The following is a 12,286-nucleotide window of genomic DNA, read 5'->3' as shown; positions in this document are numbered from 1 at the left end:
ACCCTCTTAAATCAATTTGCTTTTGTGAACATGAAAACCAACCAATCAGAGACAGCCCAATATTCCTGAAAGCCATCTAGTCAGCAAGGTGTTGGGGAGGAAAATTTTTTCTCTATCATTCAAGATTCATCTGGCTGGTCTAAGAATTAAATTGTCATGAGAGACATTAACAGAATTAAAAAGAAAAACCCACAAAGTTTAATTAGGTGCACACGGAGGTCCAATGATAAAATTGAGACACAAAGAAATGACCAAGACAGGCAGTTTTTGAGGAATTGATAAGATGAGAAAAACTGGGAGCTTCAATTAATAAGGAATTCTAAACAGAATTTGGGCTGAGATAGTAAATTAGTAGAAGTAACAAGGTTTGTCTATATAGGCTTCTTCAACACTGAATTCCCATCTCTGCTGATAAGGATACTTCTTTCAGTCTTCAGGTAAAGGGTTGGGGAAGTATCCTTCACATGGGAGATTTATTTCCTGCATTCAGGGAGAAAAGGGGTCAAGATGCCTTTCTTGCACTGGCTGCTTTTCAAATAATTCAAAATAATCATTATGCCCTTGTGCCATATTTTGGGGTGGTTTGCCCTGGGGCCCCACAAAGGCTTGCCAGAATAACCCACTCTCTTCTTTGTAACTAGGACAAGCCACATATCTAGGGGCTGATGTAAACTTACTCTTGCCTCTATAATCAAGACAACCACTAGACAAGTGCTTCCCATGAACCTCATAAGACAATTTGCTTTCTTCAAGGATACTGTGCCTGAATAAGTACAATATTCCCCTATTTAAGTAAGTCATAAATTTCTCTACAGATATTAAGTAGTAATCCCCACCTTTGATGGAGGGAGGTATAACTATGCAAAAATGCCATTAAATGTGCAAATGATATGAGACAGTAATTCATAAAGGAGGAAACCCAAGTGCCATCTCCCAGTTCAAACTTACAGGTAATCACAGAAATTCTAAATAAAACATTATACTTTTTTCTCCCAAAAGATTAATGTTGGTAAGGGTTTACTGAAATAAACACATTTTTTAAAGTAATTTCTACACCCAATATGGGGCTCAAACTCACAACCTCGAGATCAAGAGTCAGATGCTCCACTGACTGAGCCAGCCATGCACCCCCACAATAAATTTAAAGCCTTGAAAATCTTTATTTTACTCTAACTCAGGAGTCTTATTTTTATCCCATCTTCCTCCAGAGAAAGAAAGAGAAAGGGAAAGAGAAGGGGAGAGGAAGAGGATGGGGGGGGGAGGGTAGGGAGGAGAGAAGGATAAAGGAGGAAAAATGGGAGGATGGGGAGAAGGACAGAAAGGAGAAGAAGAAAGTTGATGAAGAAAAAACATGATTTATGAACAAATCTTTGCTGAGATAATAGACATATGAAAGATGTCTTTCATGGTCATTTGACCATGTTTTGATGGTCAAATTTATATAGTTACATGGATGAATAAGCCAAGAATAGTCTTATATTCTTTTCTTTTTTTGTTGTTGTTTTGTTTTGTTTTGAGAGAGAGAAAGAGAGAGATCTCATACAAGTGTGAGCAGGGGAGGGGCAGACTGTGAGGGAGAGAGAGAATCTCAAGCAGGCTCTACACTGACAGCATGGAGCCCAAAGTGGGGCTCAATTTAACAAAGGAACCATAAGATCATGACCTGAGCCAAAATCAAGACTCAGACACTTAACCAACTGAGTAACCCAGGTGCCCCTAAACCTTTCTTAATTCTTCCATGCAGTCTATAAATGAATTTTTAAAATCCAATCTTCTTTTAACAACTAAGGCATCAAATCATCTACCTTTACTTTATGAAATTAGTTACGTAAAAATCTGTGGGAAATCAATCAGCCATTCACTGGGTTAGGAGATCATAGGGAACCCATTGCAAAGCAGAACACTGCTTTCTGGCTGTGCTGAAAACAGCACACCAGGCTTCACTTACCTAGTTAATGTATACATAGGGGGAACACCACTCTTCGCTTATATAGTTAATGTATGTATATCTAGGGGTTAGGTCCCGTCAGTGCTCATATATTTCTTAGATCATGTTATCACATGGAATATCTTACTCTGTTTTCTACAACTGCTCTTTTGAATTCTTGGGAAAGCCTTAACGTATTTTTCTGCATGTTTTCAATATGTTCCTACTGACATGTAGCACACTGATGTATTGCATATTGTTTACCTAAACATATGCTTAATAAATACAGGAGCTTGAGAGCAATTCAGGGAGACTTCCCTTGGCCTCCCTCTCATCTCTCTTGACTTGCATAGAGTCTTGAGTAATTCTTTCTGCAGCCATGGACTTTAAAGAACAAAGCCAAAAGCCGAACCCACAAAAATCTACCATCCTAGTTTAGGCTGTATTTACTTCCTACTCTTTTTTTTGTCTTCTTTTGGATTAATTTTATTATTTTTCCTACTAGTGTGGGAGTTATATATTCTATTTGTTTTGGGGATGTGGTTTTTGTTTTCGTTTTTTGTTATTGATTACCCTATACATTGCAACGTGATCATTTAAATTACAATGTCTGGGAGCACCTGGGTGGCTCAGTCGGTTAAGCGTCCGACTTCAGCTCGGGTCACGATCTCGCGGTCCGTGAGTTCGAGCCCCGCCGTTGGGCTCTGGGCTGATGGCTCAGAGCCTGGAGCCTGCTTCGGATTCTGTGTCTCCCTCTCTCTCTGCCCCTCCCCCGTTCATGCTCTGTCTCTCTCTGTCTCAAAAATAAATAAAACATTAAAAAAAAATTTTTTTTAAATTACAATGTCTGAAGTTAATAAATATCTTTATCTCCTCCAGAAGATGGACCTGACATATATTACTTTGGATTTTTTTATTTTAAATATACATATCATTAAATGTCATCATTGTTTTATAGTTGATATTTGTTTAGATTTATTCAAACATTGGGGCACCTGGGTGGCTCAGTCAGTTGAGCACCCGACTTCAGCTCAGGTCATGATCTCGTGGTTCATGAGTTCAAGCCCCGCTTCGGGCTCTGTGCTGATAGCTCACAGCCTGGCGCCTGCTTCGGATTCTGTGTCTCCCTCTCTCTCTGCGCCTCCCCCACTTGTGCTCTGTCTCTGTCTCTCTCAAAAGATAAGCATTAAAAATATTTTTTTAAAAATGTATTCAAACATTTACTACTTTTTTTTTTTTTTTTACCTTTGTTTCTTCTTGAACTTAAACTTTTCATCTGGGATCAATTTCCTCCTACCTAACTTTTTCCTATTTTAGAGACTCAGTTTTGTCTGAAAATTATTTTATTATGCTTGCATTGTCTCTTTTTTTTAAATTTTTTTAATACTTATTTTTTTTGAGAGAGAGACAGAGTACAAGCAGGGGAGGGGCAGAGAAGAGAGGGAGACACAGAATCTGAAGGGGGCTGCAAGCTCTGAGCTGTCAGCACCGAGCCCAATGTGGGGCTCAAACTCACAAATTGGGAGATCATGACCTGAACCGAAGTCTGACCTTAACCAACTGAGCCACCCAGGCACCCCTAAAAAAAAAAGATTTCTGAATGGAAATGATAATATGTTGAGCCAAATGATTATAAAAATATCACAGATGGTAAACGCAGAATGCAGCTAAATAATAGAAATTTATAAATTTAAAAAGCTTGTATTAGGAAGTAAATACAGTAAACTGGGAGAAACATAGCAAGACCTGTTTGTTTGGATTCTTCTTCTTGTCTCTTTGTCCTTGGAGTAAGGGCACTCCTTTCCTTCAGCATAGGGAAAGCTCCTCTCATATGATGGTTTTATGACCTTTGTAGGGGAAGAGGACAGAGGAAAGGTCAAAGTGACCTTTGGACCTAAAGGAGTTTGAGAAAACAGAAACAGAAAGGTCACTTTGACCTTTCTGTTTCTGTTTTCTCAAACTCCTTTAGTTCAAAATATTCAATATGCCAGCATGTCATATTTATAGGTAGCATGTCCTAAACCCCAAAATGAGAAAAACACAAAAATAAATCCAACTTAAAAGGAAGTTATTTTAAAAGAATACACAAGTCTGGCAAGAATAAGAGAGAAATGTGAACAGACACTTTACCAAAGAAGTTATATGAATGGCAAATAAGAACATCACTTAATCATTGGGAAATGCAAAATAAAACCATGAAATACCACTTCACACCCGTTAGAGTGATTCAAATTAAAAAGACTAATAATATCAGGTGTTGGTGACAATGTGGAGCATTTGGAACTTTAATTCATTGCTGGTATGAATCTCAAAAGTATTATGCTGGATGGAAAGAGTCCAACACAAGTGATTATACTGTATGATTCCATTTACATAAAATCCCAGGAAAGCAAGCTATATAGTGACAGAAAGCAGATCCACAGTTGCCAGAGACCAGAGTAGGACAGATTGATTGAATGAGCACCTGGCTGGCTGTCAGTAGAGCATGCAAGTCTTGACTCAGGGTTGTGAGTTCAAGCCGCAAACTGGGTGTAGAGATTACTAAAAGAGAGAGAGAGAAACTAGAAATAAGAGCTTAAGGAAACATGTGGAACAAACATAGGTGAGTATAAGTTGGTGTGCAGTAAAGCTTAGGTCTTAGTGTTACAGGAGGGTGGGAGAGACGCTGGTCCTTGTCTCATGGAGTTGAAGAATGAGTCTCTCAGACAGGAGAGAGTGAGCAAAGCGATAGAGTTTGTTGAGCGAAAGTACAAAGCTCTGAAGAGTGAGAAGGGTCCCCGACTGGGTTGCTGCCAAATGTTTTTCTCTCTTTTTATTGGTACCTTATCAGGAACTGGACAACAGTTTGTGAGACTATTCATGGCACCTAGCATGGTCAGGTCTGGAATGCATTTATCCTTTTTTTCCAAAACCCGCCCACAGCTATAGCCTCCCACCAGCATGGTAGACACTGTGAGGAGTAGGAGGGCTGAGGGCCCCTAAGGTGAGCCTTGAACTCTAGGGCGTGGCCCAGGTGGAGCCACTGCAGCTGCAATCAGCCTCAGGGAGGGTCCCTTATATATCCCTGCCTACTGCTAACCCTTTCCCTACTTATTGAGGTCTTGCTGGTGACACAATGATGGGATAATCTACTGCAGTTGTTTTCAATTTTCTTTATTTTAAAGCTTATTTTTATTTATTTTGAGAGAGTGAGAGAGCGAGCAGAGAGAGGCAGAGAGAGAGGGAGATAGAATCCCAAACAGGACCCAAGCTGTCAGCACAGAGCCTGATTTGAGGCTCGAACTCACAAACCATGAGATCATGACCTGTGCCCATGTAAAGAGTCCTTCACTCAACCCCAAGTGAGCCACCCAGGCTCCCCAGTAGTTTTCAATTTTCAAGTTACAACCCATTGGTCAATTCATAAAACCATAACCATATGGTGGTGGGTTTTGACCAGAATTTTTAAAAAACGAAGTGGAATCAAATGGACTAGAATATAACAGAAAAGAGTAGACTATGAAATACCAGAATTCATTGCAAGATTGTCTTGCCATTACCTTGTGAAACTTTTCTTTCAATTATATATGCACCTATGTCTATATTGGGTGGTGATACAAAATTGAACTTTAACTATGCGTTTCCAACAAAGTTGAAAAAATGTTGAAACATACACACATATACACACACACACACACACACACACACACACCCCACATTGACTTAGGAATTAATGTAGGAAGGGGTCTTGACAACACTGATCCTAAAAAGAACAAAAACATACTGAGGATATGATCAATCTGTATATTTCACAAAGGAAACAATAACAGAGGTAAAGTCATGCAGACAATGAGAGGAAAAGCTGAGATGAAACATTAAACTGCAAAACCATTAGCAATTATTGGTGTCCTATGTAGGGGTTGCTTAAATAATAGGGAGACTTCATAAATGATCACCCACATGAGGTCACCACTGAGAGTGAAAGCAGGAACCAAGACAACAGGTCAAACGGGGATCCTGCCAGGCAATTGAGGATATACTTAAAAACACATACTCACCAATTAACAGTTATTTTTTAAGTATGAAGAATGAATGAGTGTTAAGATTGACCGTCTAACTACAATGTTTCATCACCACCACTGAGTTATTAAGGGCTTTTTCAGTGTCTGCCTTCATTACCACAGCTTTGCCTGACTCTGTCTGCCTCCACTAAACCTATCCTTGTCACAATTAGGATGACTCATCTAGTTTAAAGTTTAAACTACTAATCTGATTGTGCCACTGTGATATTGCGATTTATTAAAGAAATATCTATTTCTTTCTGTCTACTGTTCCTGCAAAACCCTTGCAATTTTCAGTATTAAGAGTTTTAGGGGCATCTTTTGTTTACAGTATTGATTTGGGTTCCCAGTTCCTGAAATAGCTCCAGGGTAAGGAAGAAGAAATGGGTGCCATTTGTTATTCATGTAACAATCCCCTTTCAGCCACACCTGAGTTCACGTTAATGAGACTTTTGGAGTGCATCTAAGAAGGGGGCTGATTGCCAGTGGAACAAACTCTGTGATTAGAGGGTTGGCACTTTCAGTCTCTCCTCACTAACCCCCATCTCCGGGGAGGAGAGAGGGGTTGAAGGTCAAATCAGTCCCCAACGACCAAGGATTTAAGCAGTCCTGTCTGTGTGATGAAGCCCGGGCCGCAGGGGTATGTGAGGGTGCTGAGAGTGGTCCTCCTAGAGAAGACACAGAAGCTAGGTGTACTTCCCCACCTTCCCCACATGCCCCGCCCCATGTAGCCCTTCATCTGGCTGTTCATCCGTATCCTTTAATGCCCTCTGCAATAAACTGAGCAAATTTGAAGATCTAATTGGCTTTATTCAATACGTAAATTGGACAGCATCCTTCCTAGCAAATAGATAGGCTTTCTGAGGAATTGTACCAAACACAAGGTTTTTCTAGGCAAAAAGCAGGGGAGCAGGGAAGTTATTAGCAAAAGAAAAGGAAGGTTGTTTTAGGGCTTCTGTGTTTTGGGGGGAAGGTAATACAGGGACTTATGGAGATTATCTCACAGGTGCTGATCAGGACATTTCAGATCAACTGCTTAAAGGTCACATTTATTTCTGGGAGAGGTTCAAACTGCAGTTAAGTTTTGCTGTGCTGGGGGCAAGTGACTACATTTGGGGCTCACTGTTTCTTTCTTCTTTTTTTATGAAATTTTCTTTCTTTCTTCTTTCTTTCTTTCTTTCTTTCTTTCTTTCTTTCTTTCTTTCTTTCTTTCTTTCTTTCTTTCTTTCTTTCTTTCTTTCTTTCAAGAGAGAGAGAGAGAGAGCAAGCAGGGGAGAGTGGCAGAGGGCTTAAGCAGACTCTATTCTGAGTGGAGCCTGCTGCTGGGCTCCATCCCATGACCTGAGCTGAAATCAAGAGCCGGATGCTCAACTGACTGAGCCACCCAGGTGCCCCAGGGACTGTTGTTAACTCTTTTCCTAAGTTCTATGAGCTGCTCTAGCAAATTAATTAGAGGAGGGGGTGAACCTCTACGTTATAGGCTGTTGGTCAGAAGCACAAGTGACAACCTAGGTTTGTGATTGGAGTCTGAGGTAGAAATGAGGGGACAGTCTAATGGAACTGAGCCCTTAACCTGTGGGACCTGGTGCTATCTCCAGGTAGAAAGTGTCAGAATTGAGTTAAATTGCAGGACACCCAGTGGGTGTCATAGAATTCCATGATGTGTAGAAAACCCATATATGGCATCGTGAGTGTTGTGGAGTGTTCTTGGTGTGGGACACAAAGGCAGAAAGAAATGACAGATAAAATAAATTTCCTGAAAACCTGCAGCCCACTGACAAATACTTGAGGCTGGCAGAGTAAAACATTTCTCCAGGAATTCCCCAAAGCTTATGCTTTGCTAGAGGGAAAAACAACCTTAGCTTGACAATAGCTAGGCCTCCAGTATCCTGTGAGTCTTCTTTAGCATATGAAAATCTGATTGGAAGCTTGCCTTGAACTTTACATCCCCCAACTCCCAAGTTTATAACCAGTGTCTCTTCATGGTCCCAGGGCAGCTCTTTCTGCCCACGGGTCCTGTCCCCATGCTTTAATAAAATCACCTTTTTGCACCAAAGATGTCTTCAAGAATTCCTTGACTGTTGGCTCTGGATCCCCCCAATCACTCCAAAACCTCATAATTCTGAGTACTGGAGTGGTCTGAATATTCGGAGGTTAGTGTGTATAATATAAATGAAGACATTAGTTTTCCTTTACAATCAGACACAGCTTTAAACTTTTTCATCACAAACTGGAAAAAAAGATTTGAAGCTCCATAGCATCATATACAATGGAAGGCTCTTCATAAACTCTCCAGCCTCTCAGGTAGCTGATACTCTTTTGGAACACTCTTCCAACTTTTTCTTACCCATCCTTCAAAATTCATTCTAGCTTATCTTTTCCTAGAAGCCTTCCTCAGAGTCCCAAGATAGACTAAGAGCAGAGGTGCCTGAAATTCTGGGTAAGGGAGCTTTAGCATGGCAGTCTGTTTGGATGGGTTGAATACCTAAGGGATTTATTTTGAAATACCATTTGTAAAAGACGGACACTTTGGGAAGAGGGAAAATATCCTCCCAAGACTGTTCGGTTCTTGTGACTGGTCAAATAATTAAACTGACACAAGACAGGTTAACGGTGAAAAAAGCAAATTTAGCTAATTCATGCAAAGGTCTCATAGATATGGGACTTAAGAAATGACGAAGGCAGGCAGCATTTATACTTTTTATACACAAAAACAAATATGTGAGGAATCGATAAGACAAAGAAACATAGGTTTGAATCTTTGAATCTATCCAGAGGCTTTTTTTTTTTTTTTTTTTTTTTTTTTTTTTTTTTTATGTCCTTGGTCCTGAATTCCTGTCTCTGATAAGGATGCACATTTCTACCTCTTGGTTCAGTGAGTATACCCTTCACATTGGAGGTTTATTTCTTGCTTTCTGGAGACAAAGGAGGGTGTTCTTGCATTGGCTGTTTTTATTCTTTTATTTTTATTTTTATTAATTCATTTTGAGAGAGAGAGAAAGGGGGAGCAGGGGAGGTTGAGAGGGAGAGGGAGACAGAGAATCTTAAGAAGGCTCCACACCTCATGTGTCTTGATCTCACGATCCTGGAATCATGACCTGAGCCAAAATCACAAATAACCAATATGCCAATGTGCCTGCCCCAAGACCCAACAACATACTTTTTGCCTTAGGAGGAATAGTATACTTTTCAAAAAAATAAGCATTAAAAAGAAAATCACAGGCCCAAAATGGCATCATTGAGGTTAAGGCCCCAAGTCAGTAGAGCAAGATTTAATACCTAACCTACCTACAGTTCCAACTCTCCAGGAATGTAATCTTTAGCCAGTCAATGTGGAATTTACCGGTCAATACTAGAAAATTTATTTATTTAAGTTTATTTATTTATTTTGAGAGAGAGAGAGAGCATGAGCAGGGGAAGGACAGAGAGGACAGAGAGAATCCCAAGCAGGCTCTGCACTGTCAGTGTGGAGCCTGACATGGGGCTTGATCTCACGAACCATAAGATCATGATCTGAGCCGAAATCAAGAGTCAGACGCTTAACTGACTGAGCCACCCAGGTGCCCTAATACTAGGAAACTTATTGATATATCCCTTCTACACTGTCACGAGTATACTATTGTCACCGGCTAGATCCCAAGACCTGACTTTTACTGTACAGCTAGCTATTTGTGTACTCACTGACCTTTGTCCCACATTTTTCCTTAAGCTCTTCCTTCCAGTTTATTTCTTAACTAAGGCAAATGGAAAGCAAACGCACCCCTTCAGCAATGGTGACAGCCCTGGCAAGACTTCCAGAGGCCCAGAACACCCAGATCAGTTTGAGCATAACCCTGACTCACAACTGTGCTGATGGACTATGCAGTGACCTCTAGAATGACCGACAATTACCTTTACCTCATTATAATACTAAAATCTCTGCCCAAAGAGGAGCACAAGCCTCATTTACATAACATACAATGTATGTGTAGGCATGTTTCCTTAAAGCACATGCACAACCTTATGCCCCTTGATATATATAAGAACCCCCTTTTTAAATATTTATCCTAACCCTAAATAAAAGGAACCCATCCACCGTCGCTTGGAGAGTCACAGTTTTAGAAGTTATTCTCTGTGATCTCCTTATTTGCTGCAAATAAACTTTACTTTGTGCAACAACTCAGCCTGGTGTAGTTTCTATCTGTGACTCACCAAGGAATGAACTCATGTTGGTTTGGTCACTCTAGGAAGACGAACACACACAAGATGTGTCTCTCCACAATGTCAGCTTTATTTAATTGCCGGAGTCCAGCTCCAGCAAGTCCAGGGGTTCCCGAAGGATGAACAGTGTCGGCGAAAAAGTGAAAATAAAACAAAACTAAAATAAAACAACTAAAATAAAAAATAAAAATGGACACAGACAACAGCAGTGTGTTGAACTGGCCGATTATTGCAGCAAACGTGGCATTATATTTGCTAGTGATTTCCTTGTAGCATACGTCATCTATGTTTTCTGGCATTACCCAATTGTAAAATTGTTCCTTTGTGTAATCACCCAATAAGGAATAACGTGGTTGTTTTTTTGTAACGTTCCCTCCTGCCCTTTGCTTATTGATTAATTTCTTTCATTGTTTTTATTATGTATCTACGTTTATCTATAAGCTAAGAAGTATTTGCTTTGCTGTTTTCATGAAAGGTCATCTATCTCTCAACACCTCAAGTGGAACAGTTACAGGGACGTGACCTCTTAGTTGTTTCCCTGAACCATTCATGGTTTTGAAGAACAAAAGTGTTTGCCTGGGTCCAAGGTGCGAGGAGGGGGCCAAAAGGGCCTTAGGAACCCACACCTTATGCATTCTCAGAGAGACAATGCACCTAGGAACTAATGGACCATTCTGTACCTTAACCCATTAGGTTCAGTCATCATCTGGAATGCCTCCTGGGGGCCAAGTGGGCCTACGGGTTAGAGTGACCTGTGTCCATAGATGCACTCCTTAGTTGCCGGAGTGGGGCTTTCAAATCCATATGTCTCTCCTTTACAGGCCCTCTTTGCTGGCAAATGTATGAGGCTATCCTTCCTGTGAGTAGAGGAGTCTCCATAGGGGATGGCAAGGGCTAAACGTAAGGCCGCACAATTTCTTGCGGAACCTTATTTTCTTCCCTAATGGTTCTTTTCCCAGAGGGCCTGCAGAGGGCAATTCCCCAAAAGACAATACCCCAGGTAGTTTTAAAGCCAAATTACCTAAAAGCGGGAGTACAAGAAGCTTCACTGTCGGAGGGCCACCCTGTAGTCACCAGTCCGTCCACAGCCCGGGCCTTGCCACTCAGGCTGGGATAGCTCGGCTTCCAGCATTTAATCATAAAACAAGGTTAACATTAATTGTGAAGCAGGTTCAGGATTCCAAACTCAATGGCATTTCACCACGCATTTAACTTGGCTTCATGTATATCAACAAAGCAAAGCACAAAGTCACACAACAAACAAGATACATCAGGAGGTAAGAAGTTAATGAGCCAGAGTAAAGTCAGTCTGTAAGTACACAGTTGAGATGAAGCCTGTCTAGTCCAGGTCAGCTTTTGGCATGTACTGCTTATTATATTCTGGCATTGGAGGCTCCCTATAAGGTTCAGAGATGAACTGAGAGGCAGGTGTCTTTCAAATTCGGTCAGAGGTGAAAGGGTCTGTGTCTGGAGAGTCTGATATTTAGATGCAGAAGTTCTCCCTTTCCAATGGAGTTTAATCAGTGTTAGGCCTTTGTAGGCCCTTTCTGGTTCTAGTGATTATCAGCTCCTGGTTCTTCCAGGTTCCAGTGGTCGTAGAGATTATCAGTCCTTGGAACTGCTAGTCTGTGCTGGTTTTGGTGCTATCTGGCCTTAGTTGCAACACCATTGGCTGCTTACATCACTGCTTGACATGAGTCATTGCTTGACATGAGTAAGTCCATCTTATTCTCTACACACTCCCCTTAAGAGGGCAACCTTGCCTAAACAATGCATTTCATGCTAATAAATTCTTTTCTTCTAGTTTTATGCACCTTCTCTGCCTTTAAAAACCTTTCTTTTGTTTAGTTCAAAGAAATTCCCTTCTACTTGCTAGATTGGATACTACCAGATTCACGAATCATTTAATAAAGCCAATTAGATCTTCAAATTTTCTCAGTTGAATTTTGTTTTTAATTTTTATTTTTAAATATTTATTTGTTTGTTTAAGTAATCTATAGACCCAATGTGGGGCTCAAACTTATGACCCCAAGATCAAGAGTCATATATTCTTCTGACTAAGCCAGTCAGGTGCCCTGAATTGTGTTTTTTAGTAGAAGGAACAGTGAATGTGAGATTT

At 40.6% G+C, this 12,286-nt stretch overlaps 1 long non-coding RNA gene across 3 annotated transcripts in view; it reads right to left on the bottom strand.

The window, feature by feature from the left end:
- Positions 1-3,681: 3,681 nt before the first annotated feature.
- The window catches only part of LOC122240325, a 47,487-nt gene continuing 38,882 nt past the window's right edge, over positions 3,682-12,286 (bottom strand). Inside the window, exon 4 of one of the 3 annotated variants that reach the window (XR_006219872.1) lies at positions 3,682-3,821. This is a non-coding gene — a long non-coding RNA (uncharacterized LOC122240325). Of the gene's footprint in view, positions 3,822-11,066; positions 11,290-12,286 lie in introns of those variants that run through there. The other 2 variants (XR_006219871.1, XR_006219873.1) reach the window with 2 other exon arrangements.

Source organism: Panthera tigris, chromosome B4 (genome assembly GCF_018350195.1).
Source record: "Panthera tigris isolate Pti1 chromosome B4, P.tigris_Pti1_mat1.1, whole genome shotgun sequence".
NCBI classification, from domain to species: Eukaryota; Metazoa; Chordata; class Mammalia; order Carnivora; family Felidae; genus Panthera; species Panthera tigris.
The sequence above is the reverse complement of the archived record's forward strand: the minus strand, read 5'-3'. Positions and strand labels throughout refer to the sequence as shown.